Raw genomic sequence first — 10043 nt, 5'->3', positions numbered from 1 at the left:
ATAAGAAAATTTATTTCCATACTAAAAAAAATGTATACATAAAAGTTAATAATGGCAAAGTAAAAAATTATCATAAAAGACCTATAATTTGTGGAGAATATAAAATTTTCCAGTAAAACTGAAAAAAGCGCACTTCTCTCGTTCAGTCTTCTCATAGCGTGCTAAATAAAATAAAGGATAAACTGCAATTTAGTTCCTCTAGTTTAGTAAAATATAATCTTTCATCCCTCTGTTTTAAAAAATCGTAAATTTAGTCGCTGTGATTTTTAAAAACTATGCCATTGGTCCCTCCCGTTAAATTTTCAGTTAACTCTCCGTTAGTCTTCAATTTATAAATTGGTCAATAGAAAGTTAAATAGAAAATTTCTAAATTGCCCTTTAACTAGCGGGAGGATGAATATTTTTTCTTCCAATTACAAAAGGGGCTGAAACGCTGATGAAGATGACGGCTGTTTGCTATCAGTCGTATCACCCGTCAAGGAAGAAACAAAGGAGTTCCCAGCAGAAGAATAAGAAAAATTAATGGTGGTAGATGATTCTTTCCTCTCACTAATCACCCCATTATTCTTTGGCATCATCCCCATAGAAGAATAATCATGGTAATGATTAGGGACCGGAGGAGGAGGAATCTGCTGGATCGGCATAGCATAATATACCTTACTTTCAAGAAGTTTATTTTCTTGGCTAATTTGGGTGTGGCTTAGAGTAGCCGCCATAGCCACCGCCACAGGAGCTTTTCTAAAGCGAGCATGGCCGGTTCTGGTTCGACCCAAAAGAGAAATCACTTTCTTGAATTTAAAAACAGCAACATCAGCGACTGCCTTGCAATCCATATCTATATATCCATAGACGATCTTGAGGTCGCAGAAGGTGAAGATGAAGATTGAATGATTTCTTAATTCTGCTTCGACAACAATCTGATAAGCTTATCGACACAGAAGAAGAGAAGAGGAACGAATCCAAGAGAGCAGAAGAAGAAGAAGAAGAAGAAGAAGAAGAAGAAGAAGAAGAAGAAGAAGAAGAAGAAGAAGAAGAAGAGAAAGAGAAAACAGAGAGTTAAAATTTATTATATTTATTAATAATGGGTATTTTAGTCTTTTAACTAAGACTAACGGTGACTTAACTGAAAATCTAACAGGAGGGATCAATGACATAGTTTTTAAAAATCACAGTGACTAAATTGATGATTTTTTAAAACAGAGTGACAAAAGATTATATTTCACTAAATTAGAAGGACTAAATTGCAGTTTACCCTAAAATAAATTATAAAGCTAAAAAAAATCTTTATTTCTGCTTTCATTCAATCGATTACCACTCCCAAATTCCCATTTATTCCCTATCAATTTCTATCGATTCCCTATTGATTTCCTCTCACAATTTCATAACTATTTCCAAGTTTCTCTCCTAATCGACTGAAATTTGATTCTCTCATTTGTTTTTTTCTCTTCTCCATATTATCTTTAAAACAATTGACTGTTGATTTCCTCTTCTCAAGGTTATCCTTCTCCCTAATTAGTTCCTCTAATATGTTTTCCTCCTAAAAATATTTCTCCATTCTCCCTTAGCACATGTCTACCCCTTGCCTTACTCTCATGGCTTGGAAGTAAGGCTGAAAGCTTAATTTTCTATATCTCAATCTCATGGCTTGAGTAAAGCTCAAAGCCTTTGTCATCGCAACAACGTCAGCTCTTCATATAGTTTTTTTTAGTTACCAAATCTTTTTCAGTTTTTATTTCAAGGCTGAAAGCCTTGATTTTTCTATTGTAGGAACTCCAATATCCCTCAATCTTATAGTTTGAGTAAGGCTCAAAGCCTTTATTAACCAGCAACTTTAGCTCTTTCACAATTAATTTTTTTTTTCAATTAACAAATCATTTTTAGTTTTTATTTCATTTCTTTTTCAACTGATTATGTGTGTTATAAACTTTGGATTTCGGGAGAATGGATTAATATTTATTGATGTTGCATAACTCTATTTATGTATTCATATTTTAAATTTAAAATAAGGAGAGTCAAATCATGATTAGATGTAGTGGTTGAATACCCATTTCAATCTATAATGGGTTTTTGGAGTGATTTAAAAATTACAAAGTTTAGTATGCTATTGATCTAGTTGAGTCCTTATCAATGCTAGATAACTCTCTAATGTATGATAAATATATTTGGTAATAAGGAAATCTCCCATAATCCATAATGCCTTTTAACAAAATTATCAGTTTTTTTAATTAACAAATCCTTTTCTATTTTATTTCATTTCTTTTGAAAAATAATGTTTAAATTATTCTCATTGAAATTCATATGACGAGTTGGAGCATGCATAGTTCATTATGGAATTGTATTTCAAATACTTGCTAGCTAAACTCATCATTAATGATCTTCTCCGGCAAATTAATAAACAAAATTAATTGGGAGTAAATTTTTTATTTAGTCTTCTACGTTGCTTGTAGCTAGGTATATTATAAATGATATTACTGATTTGGAGTTTTCTACATAGAATCACTTTTTTTTAAGACTGTTATCTTTATTCTTATAGATTTAGATTTACCGAATGGGAGTTTCCTATGTAGAAAGCTTTGATCCTTCGTGTTTTGTTGGATTGCTCATCTCTTTCATCAATTATTCCTTTTTTTTTTTAAATTTATTTCTATTTTTAACCTTTTTTGTCACAGAATCTTCTTGTATTTCTACTAAGAACCACTCTGAGTGTTTAGAGCTTGAGTATGAAGTTTGGAGGGGCCAAATTAAATTTTTAATTAGTTTTAATTTTTTTTAAGTTGTGAATTCATAAGCATGAACAGCTGCTTCTCATTCTACTGTTGCTATTGTAGAATGAGCATTTTGCTCATGCTGGAGTAGCAGCAGCAAGCTCTTGTTGATCATTTTATTGCTGCTACAGTAGCAGCATGAGTAGCTGCTGCTCAACAGACATGAGCAACAATAGTAGTTGTTGCAGCTCAAGCAACATTAACATGTTACTTCAACTCATGCAATATGATTAGTTGTTCATGTAATATGAGTAGCAACATCAACAACAACTACTGCTGAGTAGAGCAAATTACTCTGCCGTAGCATAAGTATAATGCTTATGCTGATACTGTTGCAATTTGAGCAGAATAATAACAATTTACTCATAATGATATGATTTAGTAGGGAATAGCTTCTCACAAATTGAAAAACTTTAGCTCTCTCATAGCTAAGTTTTTTTTTTTTTTTTTTCAGTTAACAAATCATTTTCATTTTTTTATTTTATTTCTTTTCAGCTGATTATGTGTGTTATAAACTTTGAGTTTTGAGGAGAATGGGTTGATTTTTATTGATGTTGCCTAATTCTATTTGTATATGTAGATTTTAAATTTAAAGTAAGTGGAGTCAAATCATAATTTCTGTGGTAATTGAATGCTCATTTCTTTTTATAATGGGTTTTTAGATTGATTTAGAAATTACCAGAGCTTAGTATGCTATTGATCCAACTGATTCCTTATCAGTTGCAAATAACTCCCTAATATATGAAGAATGCATTTATCAGCAATAAAGAAATCTCTTATAATCCACAGTGTCTTTCAGTCCTTTCAATAAATCTTTCAGTTTTTTTTTCAGTTAACAAATCTTTTTCAGTTCTTTCATTTCTTTTAAGAAATAACGTTCAAATGAATTCTCATTGAAATTCACATGATGGGTTGGAGCATGTATAGTTTATTACAGAATTGTATCACAAATACTTTGCTAACTACCTCATCATCAATGATCTTCTCTAGCACATTAACAAATAAAATTAATTGGAAATGATGTGACTGAAATGAAATTGTGCCGCGATTGTCTAATCTGTAAGAAAGAGAATGTGAGGTGGTTGGCGTTTATAGCAGTCACTCTGACGCTTAAGTTAGTAAACTGAATAAAATGACGAATGTAAGGAATTGCTTAGAATTCAAGAATAGTTATGTAAGAATGCATACCTTGGTCTCTGCGATTATTAGCTTTTATACTGTAAGAAAATGGAGTTAATTATCACATTTTCTGAAAATCCAGTTGGTACCGACTAATTGATAATGGATCCCGTGATTATAGATCACGTGATTATAGATATAATGGGGATCTGCTGGATTGTTTCTTGCTAACGGTAACTTTATGTGAAGACTCGACCTATTCAGAAGAAGGCGAGTATTGATGAGAAACCGGGTACTATGGTATCCGGGTCTTCCTTTCCACGGGTTGGAGTGTATCGACTTATCAAACCCTTGCCACTTGGCCCTATCTTATAGTGACAACTCATGACTTATTTTGGGCTATTGTTGTGTTACATCAGAGGTTCCCCACTAGTCTTTGATTTTTCAAATTCGAAGGTGACAATTGTCTTCACGATCTTGGGCACATGGCATATTTCGATTGGCTTTCCACACTCGCGTTACTCTGGTTGCCCCTGATCATAAACGATGATTGTCTTGTTCCTTGAGCCGCATTTAAAACCTACAATCAAAACCGTTATATAAAAACCCTACTTTTCCTTCAGACACCACTTTTGCTCACAACCGACTTGTGTGCTTTAAAAAAGATTCGACCACGCACTTTTCTTTCACACACTTAAGGTAATTCCTATTCACTTTTAGTTTCATAGAAATGAATAGGAATACTTCTTCTTCTGCTTTTGATGGAAGTTCTGCCTCAAACTCTTTTTCAGAAGTTCCATTCGTGCTCCAGCTCCCATCGTTCCGCTGAGGGCGATCCATGAAAGCGAAGACAGCTTGATCAACGACATCCTTTCCATACATTATGGAGAAAGATATAGAACGTCTTCACAATAAATACCACATCTCTTGAGAAATCTTTCATGTCTTCGCTTCATCCCTGAGCATTTGCATAGATAATTAGATCCCTGCAGAGGATACCATCATGGTCTATGAAGAGCAGCTGAAGGCGGGTTTTCGGTTCTCCATGGACCCATTTTTCAGTGAGGTCCTTCAATTCCATAAGCTGTCAGTCGCCCAGTTACATCCCAACACCTGGAGGATCTTGGTGGCCTTTCAGTTCATTTATTTTAACAATAATATAGAGCCAAGCGTTGCACTTTTGTCCCAACTGTACCAGTTAGGTACACGAAAGAATGAAGAGTTCTGATTCTTCAGTGGGAGAAAGCATCAAACGCTCTTCAACCGGATCCCCTCATCTTTGAAACGGTGGAAGAATAAATTTTTCATTCTCCGCCACCGAGTATCTGGGGGTTTCAGTCCCCTTCGAATAAGCTGGAACATATATGTAGAGTTGAGAAATAATGGAGTCCAGCCACGAAGGAGTGAGGAAGAGGCTTTAGATTTCCTCTAGATGATGGCCCAATCCCAGAAGATAGACATCATCAAAGCGATGAGGAATGCCATTTTATCTTGGTAGACCCAACCCTAAGCGAGCCAAGCTCGGGGTCCTTACTCGCCCAGCCTTCCCTACCTTGGGAAAAGCACATCTCTGGCTAGTGAGCAAGTTATTTCTCTTTTTAACCTTTTTCTGTATTTCAAACTGCCTTACTTACTCACTTTTTAGTCTATGCAGATATGGCTGGATCAAAAGCAAAATTCATCGAGGTTGCCCATGCTGCCCAGAAAGACAAGATTGTTGCTGGAGCGACCGTGCCTCCCACTAAGCGTGCTTGTCATGTTGAGGAGACTATCACTCTTCCTCCCCCTCCTCCGCCAATGACCAAGGAAGAAGTCCCCACTCAACCTGAGTCTTCCTCTAGGGGTGTTCCCATAGTACCCCCTGTCCTTGCGACCCACCATGAGAAAGTGCTGGAGCCGAAGTTATGTGGCCTTGGGGCATTCAACACCTGGCCTTAACCTGAACATCGTCACTTCTTGAGGAACTCCAACTGTCAATCCTTATAGCTAAGAAAGCCTTAAGGCCGGGGATCATCATCAACTGAATGCTGTTGAGATAGATGATCTTTATGACAACATTATCCACTCCGCCATAGAGAGTTCCCTTTGTGCTTACATGGCCAAGGAGCGTAACAAGACTCTAAGATGAGAGTTTGGCGCCTAAGAGACAGACAAATGTCTCCTACAAAAGGAATACTTGAGGTTGAAGACTCAGGTTAAGGAAGTGGAGGATATGATGAAGGAGACGTTGGAGTCGGTGGATAAGCTCCAAGCGAACCTGGACCGGGCAAATACTTCAAAGTTAGCCCTTGAGAATCAGGCAAAAGTAGCCGAAGATCAACTGGCCATACTTCAACGCCAAGTCCAGGAGCTGCAGTCTCAAGCGGAGAAGGCTCAGGCCCCCACAAATAAAGTAGGTAAATTGGAAGCTGAGCTTCAGGAGACAGTGGCCCGGGATGGGGAGATATTCATACAAGGTCAAGACTCTGTCAAAAAGGAGCACCTCATGCAATTTCCTGCAAAGGACTTCTCTTGGATCGATGACATCTTCCCAAACGAGAATGGGCAGGACGAGGAAAGGGTAATTAAAGACAACTCTTCTAACCTGGATTCTAATGTAATAGCAAATGATGAACCGATAACAAAAGCTCAGGAGGTGGCGACTAATGATGTCCCTCCTGCCATGTAATACTCCTTTTTATTGAATGAAAAAACTTTTTATTTCATTTTGTCATTATTTTTACAAAGTTTATATGATCGATACTTGACCATAACTCTTGTCCAACTATTGTCAACATGACTTAAATGATCTCTTTAAAAGATTGTTAAGGGGTTAACAGCTGACCATAACACCCACTTGGAAAATTTGCAAAGCGGGATCAACAGCCGGACATATGGCCTGGTGGACACCCACCTTGTGGATTGAGTATGAAATGCCTTAGAGACTTTTTGTGAAACAGAACTAACACCTGGTTGCTCGGTCTTGTAACGACCCGAAAATCGGATCGCTACCGGCGCTAGGATCCGGGTCGACTTAAGGCCGCCGGGACCCGTAGCAAGCCTAACATGCATTCTGTGAACTTGTTTAATCCCATACATGATCAACAATATACATAAAAATTAAAACTTTTCTTTCCATATACATCAACCAAACTCAACCTGTGCATAAACATCATACATAACATAAACATAACATTGATCCCTCAGTGGGATCTCATCAGTGCCCCCAATGGGTGGCATAGCATATGTTGAGTTGGTTTACAAAAATCATCATAAAAATCTCTAAGATCATGTAATAATAGGGATAACAACCATCTATGGTCAAGCACACCTCTAACATCCATAAACATCCTTTCATGACTATACTGTTTAAAACATTACAATATAATATGATCATGTCCATTACTAACTATTACATAAACATGACTTCTTTACTCTATCCGGACTCCTGCTCTATCCTATACCTGCAAGCCTGGGGGTAAAGGGAGAGGGGTGAGCTAAAAGCCCAGTGAGCAGAACTATAAAACATATTAACACTATGCTCCAATGAAATGCATCATAACACAGACAATTCACATAAGGGTTGGGTGAACTTGTCACCAATTAGTCCAAGTTAACATAGTGCCAGGCCGTAGCATGGGGTCCTGGTCTTCCTGTCATAACATACATTACTTACCATTTCCCCAGGGCCTCCTCTGGGCTCCTGGTCTTCGAGTCTCATAACCGTGCCAGGCCGTCGAATGGGGTCCTGGTCTTTCCTTACATAGTGCCAGGCCGTAGCATGGGGTCCTGGTCTTCCTGTCATGGACTAATTGGGTCATCCAATATTCACCCACATCAACAACAATCGATGCAATGCGGCATATTCGTGGAAACTAATGCAATCATCCTATTGCATAATCGTGATGCATGAAACATGATAAAACATTTAATTTAAAAGATTAAGTTTAGTTCCACTCACCTCTGGCAGACTCTGACAACACCAAAGCAGCTGAACTCACTGCTGGGGTCCTCGGTTCCTCGGGTCCGAACCTACACAGGTGGACTCAAATGAGGGACCAAACATACTAGAACATATCTCTAAACTACTTCCCCAAAACCCCCCCTAAAACAACATGAAACAACCATAGAAAAACATGCAAAGGAGCCCTGAACAGGGCACTTTCGGCGGCAGGTTCGGCGGCCGAAAGTCCCTCCAGAGCCGAAAGTCAGGCAGGTTCGGCGGCACCTTCGGCGGCCGAAACTGCCAGACAGAGACGAAAGTCTCCTTTCGGGGGAAAGCTTCGGCAGCCGAAAGGCTGCCTCCCCAGCCATGTTCGGCGGCCGAAAGTTCCTTCGGCTGCCGAACCTGGTTTCTGCCAAAGGGCAGAAACTTGGCTCCCAATGCACATTTCGCCTCCAAACTTATCAAACGTGCATCAAACCTATTCTACAACACACAAACACAAGCATACATGTTCCTAGGGGCCTCAAACCATCATAAACCCCATCTACAACACATCAAGCAACTCACATTGTCCAAGAACACACATTTATACCCATAAACATAACCATAACCTAAACATGCATTCTAACCCATAGATCTACTTAAAACTTACTTAAAACATGCAATGAGCTTAAGATCGGCTCTTACCTCTTGAAGATCGAGAGAGAGACGACCTAAAACTCAAAGTTGGGAGAGATTGGGTTCTTGAACCTCCAAACTCCAAAACTTTGCTCAAAAACTTTAATCTTCAAAACAAAGTGAAAACAAGTGAAAATCTTGAAAGATCTAGAGGAAAGACGCCAAAGATGGGTGAGGGGCGGCGGAGACTCACCTTGGCCGAAAATGGGGAAAAAGCTCGCCCGTTTTCGGCTAAGGGACCCTTTTATAGTGGCTGGCCAGACCACATTCGGGGGCCGAATGTGCCTCCGCATGCATGCCATGTTCGGCGGCCGAACTTGAGGTTCGGCGGCCAAACCTGGACTTCCCTCACTTATGCTTTCGGGGGCCTAAAGCACACCCACAACGCATGCATGTTCGGCGGTCGAACCTGAGTTTTCCTCCAATGCTATTTTCATGCAAAAACTCATTTTCTTTCACGCTTAAAACATAAAACACATTAAAACATTTCATAAAAACATGGTTTTACCCTACTAGAGGCTTCCGACATCCGAGATTCCGCCGGACGGTAGGAATTCCGATACCGGAGTCTAGCCGGGTATTACATTCTCTCCCCCTTAAGAACATTCGTCCCCGAATGTTCCTCAACTAGCACATGCATAGAATCATCACAACATGAAACACATAGAGACTAACCTTAAAAGAGATGAGGATATTGTCGGAGCATAGACTCCCGTGTCTCCCAAGTGCACTCTTCCATATTGTGGTGGTTCCAAAGGACCTTCACCATCGGGATTTCCTTGTTCCTAAGCTTTCTGATCTGGGTGTCTAGGATCCGTACCAGCTGCTCAACATAGGTGAGATCCTCTTGGATCTCCACATCAGGCTCACTAAGAACCTTGCCCGGATCTGACACGAACTTTCTCAACATGGAAACATGGAAAACCAGATGGATTCTTGCCATAGGAGCAGGCAAATCTAGCTTATACGACACATTCCCAATCTTCTGCAAGACTTCAAAGGGTCCGATGTATCGTGGGGCTAGTTTACCTTTCTTCCCGAAGCGAACCACTCCTTTCATTGGAGACACCTTGAGCAATACCAGATCCCCCTCCTGAAACTCCACTTGCCTTCTGCGGATGTCTGCATAACTCTTCTGTCTGCTTGCAGCAGTCTTGATTCTTTCTCTGATTAAGGGTACCACCCTGCTGGTGATCTCTACTAACTCAGGCCCTGTCAAGGCCTTTTCTCCAACTTCCTCCCAGCAAACAGGTGACCTGCACTTCCTCCCATATAAAGCTTCATATGGAGCCATCCCGATGCTAGCATGATGGCTGTTATTGTAGGCAAACTCCACCAAAGGCAGATGCTGCCTCCAAGAACCGCCAAAGTCCAGCACACACATTCTTAGCATATCTTCTATGGTCTGGATGGTCCTCTCTGATTGTTCGTCTGTCTGTGGATGGAAGGCAGTGCTAAAATCCAACCTGGTACCCATGGCATCCTGCAGACTCCGCCAAAACCTGGAGGTGAACTGGGGCCCTCTATCTGACACTATAGAAACAGGAACCCCATGC

General features: G+C 39.7%; 1 pseudogene; it reads right to left on the bottom strand.

Annotated features, from left to right (window-relative positions):
* Positions 1 to 413: 413 nt before the first annotated feature.
* On the bottom strand, positions 414 to 4766 carry LOC110603225 (annotated as a pseudogene).
* Positions 4767 to 10043: the final 5277 nt, after the last annotated feature.

The sequence above is a fragment of the Manihot esculenta genome, chromosome 16 (genome assembly GCF_001659605.2).
Source record: "Manihot esculenta cultivar AM560-2 chromosome 16, M.esculenta_v8, whole genome shotgun sequence".
NCBI lineage: Eukaryota > Viridiplantae > Streptophyta > Magnoliopsida > Malpighiales > Euphorbiaceae > Manihot > Manihot esculenta.
This window is presented reverse-complemented; position numbering and strand designations above follow the sequence as displayed.